Source organism: Aulonocara stuartgranti (genome assembly GCF_965226115.1).
Source record: "Aulonocara stuartgranti genome assembly, chromosome: 7".
Lineage (NCBI taxonomy): Eukaryota > Metazoa > Chordata > Actinopteri > Cichliformes > Cichlidae > Aulonocara > Aulonocara stuartgranti.
The window spans coordinates 900001-905839 of NC_138945.1; the positions used below are offsets into that span (position 1 = coordinate 900001).

Sequence of the window (5839 nt, forward strand, 5' to 3'; positions counted from 1 at the left end):
TTTGCACAGACCGGCTGCTGGACCATCCGGCTATGAATGACATTCACACAAATATCCATCTGCACATGAAAACTCAGGCGCTGATTTTCTGGAAGCTTTCCAGTCTACTGACCAATCACATGTGACCATGTAGACCACAGCATCTTCAGTTTGGGGTCCCACAGGGCTCATTTCTAGGGCCTCTGACTTTTTCATTGTATTTACAGCCTTTGGCAGCCGTCCTTAGAAGGCATGGAACAACCTTCCACTGTTATGCTGATTCAAGCAAAACAGAGGTGATTGTTTTTGGTCGTTTTTTGGTTGTGATCCCTCCTCTTTTGATTTGGGACCCCTGGCAGAGTATTTTAAACTTGTTGAAACTAACTTTGGTTTTAAGGTGGACTGATTTTAAATTGGACCTGCAAATTAGGGCTCTGTCAAGTCCAGTTTTTAGCATTTAAGGCGCTCAGCAAAGGTAAGACCTATTTTATCCAGACTGCATTTCGAAACAGTACTCCATGCTTTTACTTCATCTCGTTTGGATTACTGTAATACTCTCTTGTCTGCTGCTGCACGACTGCACATAACTCCCATCCTGGCTTCACTCCACTGGCTGCCTGCATATCTTAGAGTTTGTTTTTAAAGGCTTAAACGGTCTTGCCCCCACCTTCATCCTTACTGCCCCCCCATGTTTCTCAGGTCAGCTGACGAGCTGCTAACCTGCCCCTGCACATCAGAGAGGTCCCTCCATTGTCCATTTATTAAAGCATGCATTAAAACTAGGGCTGCCACAAACGATTATTTTGATAGTCGACTAGTCAGATCATCATCCATTGAATGTAAAACTACAGCTTATTGCACCAGCAGCATCTGCTCTTATATAACTCTCATTAGCTTACAGCTTTAAGCTTTTAAGGTGCTAACTAAAAATAAAGACAAGATGATAGTTTATTAAATTTTAATGAAATTTGCAGATTGTTTCGGTGAAGTTTAATAAACTCCTTGCTATCTAAAATATAACAGCACACTGGAGTAAATTCTCGAGCATCTCACACTTCTGATGATCAGCTGTCTGCTTGAAGTTTATTCAGCTGTGTAAAAACTATAACTTTAATCTCAGCCAAACCGATTTACTCAGGAACAAATAAAATACTAAAAAAAGCCAAACAACAACATTTTTAAGTTATCTAAGTGACTCATATATCATGTTTAACCTGAGTAGCGAAAGACGGCGGTGGGGTTGAAGATGATTTGCCAGGAGTCCGGTGTTCTCACGGCTCTAGTGAGCCTAGCCCCCGCCTAGCTAACGAGCTAGTGGGTAACAGACGTCTCCGAAAACGTCGGAGCGCTTTTGAAAATATGTGGTGTCCTGATAAACTGAGCAGATATTTGAGGTTTACACAGCTACATTCTCACCTGAAAATATGTTAAACGTTTATTTTGTGACCCAGAAAGAATAATAAGAGTAATATTAAAACTAGCTAGCTGCCACCATTGTTGGAAACTGAGCTGGGCTGCGCTATGAATTCTGGGACACAGCTTCTTCTTCTTCTTCGGGGTTTAACGGCAGCTGGCATCCTTGTACATGCAGTGCTGCCATCTTCTGTTTCAGTCCGTTATTACACTCTTAAATCCTGCTACTTGTTCCTGCGGCTTTCAGGATCTTACAAAGCTTCAAATGACGCGTCGACTATTAAATCAGTCGTCGACGATTCTGATAGTCGACTAATCGTGGCAGCCCTAATTAAAACCCATTTTTATTCCTTGGCTTTTGACCCAGTGTGACTCTGACTTTCCTGCTTTAATTTAATCTAATGTGCTGATTTGATTGTTTGTGCTTACTGTTTGTCATGTCAGGTGTACGGCAGCTGGGAGTTTTCTGAAAGTGCTTAGAAATAAATTGCCTGCCAAGCTGAATTTCCACTTTTATCATCTTATTTCAAATCTGTAAACTATCTGCCTCGATATCTGCAGTCCAGGTGGGAAAAATAAGCCCAGAGAAATCAGGGGGCTGCGTTTCCTCACCGGTGATGATGAGAACAGAGGACGATGAGCTGCTGGAGAGGGTCACACTGACGTAGACACAGCAAGAACAGATAAACAGGAAGAGGACGCACTAAAATCCATAAAATCTGCAACAACAACACCTCCTCTCTGACCAGCCCCTGGCTCAGCTGCTGATGGCGGTCCTGGATCACGACCCACGTTGGCGAGCAGAACCAGGACCGCCCACACGCACAGCAGCACTTGTGTGTGTTCAGGATGTCAGGCCTGTGTGTTCTCTGTCATAGGATCAGTAACATTTCTGAAACCACCCGGCTCCTCATCACAAACGCTGCTGTGACAGCAGGAAGTGCACAGGTGAGGCAGATTTCCTGCCCCCAGCACCATTTAGTGGCTCCGCAGGCTTTCACGGGCCGCTCTGACTTACCGGAACGCATCGAAATCAAAACTAGGCCTCGTTTTGCGTCACACCACACGCCGGCCTCTGATGGGACCGCCCGGTGCCGGCTGTGTGAGATGAGCTCGGGTTACCCCCCCCGGCCTGACCCGCCAGGACCAGAGCAGCATGAATTATAAACGAGGCAGAGAGGGAGTGTGGGCTTTTCACCACAGGGAGCGGCACGACAACAGGGACCTGTCATCGCCGCTGTGACACACACAACAGCAGTAATTACCGCCACGACTACCTGCTGGCTTCTCGCCCTGTAAACAAATAGTGCGGTAATTAGACGTGACGCTGACATCGCTGTCAGCAGACGGTGCTTTTACTGCAGAGAGCAGACGTTCAGGTTTTACTTTCTACATGGTTTTAAAAAGCCACGCTTTTAAAATCAGGAGGAGGAGCCACACTACAACAGGAAGTTGCAGGTCCTCTGATGTCCAGCAGAGGCAGCAGTGAGTCAGCCTCCACAGACTGCCATGTCTAACATGTTCACAGCCTGATGCTCAGGCTTCATGACACCTGTGCATGGCGAGAAATCACAGGTTTAAACGGTTTCTTTAGGTGGTCTAAGTGGTGCACAGCCACCAGGGGGCGCTGTTTTAGCTTCCTCAGGGCAGAAAAAGGTTTAAAGTATAAAAATGTTCATGCCAGTTCGTCCTTTCTCCTTTCTGTAATTACCCTGTGCAAACTTTACACTCACCACCAGGGGGCAGAGTTTTATGCCTCCCCATACTCTGACTTTAAAGACCTCCGTCACTGAAACACGTGCAGCGTGGCTCTGCATGCTGCATGGCACAAGACGGTAAAGAAGGTGTGTAGCCTCAGATGAAGGTGGGGCTTATCTCTGATTGGTCCCTGAGGGTGTTTCCATCACCGGGTCACGTTCTGCCCGAGGATAGAAATGAGGAGACTGGTTTCTTGTACTGATTCTGACGCACGCGCTGTGCAGACGTGTTTTATCAGCCGCTCAGGGAGACCCTCCGTCTGCAGCAGAGCCTGAAGTAACCGCGTCCACGTCTCCCCTCGCGTGTTGGAGCTCGTACTCGAGTATTTGATCACCTGTTGCTGCCTCGGTGTCACGTTACCTGTGTAACTGCCGACCGGGTCACCTGACCGCTCAGACAGGTAACAGGTAAGTGAGGAGGTGTTTCTATAAATAGACGAGTCTGTCTGCTGCTGTCAGTCAATGGCAACAGAAACAGAAAGCAGCTTCCAGTAACCAAAACCTGACGCACGATAAGAAGCTGAGGTTGGAGCCTCCACGTGTCGCGCATCAGCTGCTCGTCTGTGTCAAACGTCCCGTGGAGGCGTGTCATAACCAACACAAACTGTATATCAAAGATGGAAGGACACATCCTGACATCGGGCTTTGTGTTGGTATTTGTTTGTTGCCATGCTGGTTTTTCTGAACACTCTTTTTTTCCAGTTTCTTTCTACTGTTGCATCTCGATGATGTCACAGAGAGGGGCAGCCAATCACAAGAAAGGGGGACAGGGTCGACCTGAAAGGCTGCATAAAACAAAGCAGAGCTGCTCTGCTTGTCCGAGGATGGAAAGGGCCACTTTGAAGCTGTTGCTGTGATTGCTCGTGAGCACACGTCTCAGTGATGTAATCTGAACCGTTTAATCTCAATAAAGGTTTTATAAATAAAGTTTAATCTCTGTGCTATAAATGGAAACCTGTGCCTGTGTGGGGCCGGTTTGCTCTGCGTGTGCAAACTGAGAATAACCACAGAGCGAGCAGCCTCGTCTGTCGCCGAGCGAACACCAGTAATCACATGTCGCCGCCACAGGTGAGGTCCCGCAGGTGACTTGGTCCTGCGAACATTCGCTCCACTGTCCAGCAGGGGGCGAGTCTCTGAGAAGATGAGGATCGTGACTTTGCAGAGGTCAGAGGTCGGGTCAGGTTTTGCAGTCGTGTGACCACAGTCCACGTTAGACATGATGCTGCGGGCTCAGGGGAGTAAGAGCCCATCTGGGCCCTGATTGGTCAGTCAGTGGCTGCTGGGGGTCACAAAGAGGTTCCCGTAGTTTTCCTGGAAGACGCCAACTTGTTTTCAAATGCTCGCCGTTTTCTTTGAGCATTAGTGAAACCATGGAAACGAAGACCGTTTCCTGTTTCTGGCGCACTTTTTCAACTTTGGCCAATCCTTCCTGCAAAGCTTTAAATAGAAATCCATCCTGTTACGTCACAACATGCACGTTTAAGAATATCCTCTCTCTGTGACATCACAGAGATCCTACGGTGGAAAAAAACGAGTGTTCAGCCCGGGCTCTCAGCTGTCGGGCACTTTGGTGTGAAGGTACAGCACCGGTTAGCAGACAAACAGCAGATACACCTGAGAGCAGAGCAGTAAAAACACCTGCTGGAGCAAACAGGAGCCTAACGAGTGCAATCTGCCACTGATTTAACGCCACACACAGCTGAGGTGGTCCAGCAGCTTGACACACAACTAAACCAGCTTCTTCACAGCCACAAAAACACGAGAAGCTAAAGAGAAAGAGCAGACGGCGACAGGCGAGTTCAGTTCGATACAACCTGAGAGGAGGCATCAGGCGGTCCTGCAGGGATGAAGAGGAGAGACGCACTGACAGGCAGAGCGAGGAGGGAGGCACTAAGCTGCTGCTGCCGCTGCTTTAAAATAACCCAGGAGATAAATCTGATCTGAGAGCAGCATCACGCCGCCCTGCGCTGCAGGACGGGCCGAGTGGCCGATCCTGGGCCGGCTCGCCCGGGAACCGCTGCTCAGGCGTCCTTTTGTGATCACCTGGAGATGAATGGAGCCGCCGGCCCCACTCCAACATCCCAGAATACTCTTCATTAACACTTCAAGGCCCGGCCGCTGCTGCATTATGGATCCAATTTAAAAAAAAAGAAAAACAGGAAGCCAGGCCGCATATTAATTTGTCCAAACATGCACTGAGCGTGCTCCTCTTTGTCTTCATTGAAACCCCAGTCCCGCCGCCGCTAATTAGATGATGAGATGTCGTCAAATAATCAGCTTCTCTTGCTTTTGTCGTTTCTACGCTGTGAGCAGCTTGGCAACCGGAGCGATGTCATTTTATCAAAAGTCAGATTTAAAATATATATCTGCAAACACACTTTCAGATCACGTGACTCCCTGCAGCTGTCACATGATCTCCTGATGAAGGGACACAAAAAAACATAATAATGCAAACTTCAAATTATTGTGCATCAGGCTGCAAACATGTTTATGGGGACTGACTCACTGCTGCCTCTGCTGCACATCAGAGGAACTGCAGTATGTGCGCCGTTCATTTAAACTTTAAGTCATCGGCAGTATTCCGTCCTCCAGAGCCGATTTATCAGCCTGGAACGTCCCGTCACGCAGAACAGATCTGCTCTGACGAGGCTTGTGGCGTTTGATGCGTTCCGTCCTGCGAGCGCTCCTGA

At 48.2% G+C, this 5839-nt stretch overlaps 1 protein-coding gene across 1 annotated transcript in view; it reads right to left on the reverse strand.

The window, feature by feature from the left end:
• dgkzb (diacylglycerol kinase, zeta b) overlaps positions 1 to 873 on the reverse strand; it is a 21631-nt gene extending 20758 nt beyond the window's left edge. Inside the window, exon 1 of the mRNA XM_082538634.1 lies at positions 1 to 873. This exon is cut by the window's left edge and continues 1998 nt beyond it. The gene's annotated coding sequence lies outside the window, so the exon portion shown is untranslated.
• Positions 874 to 5839: the final 4966 nt, after the last annotated feature.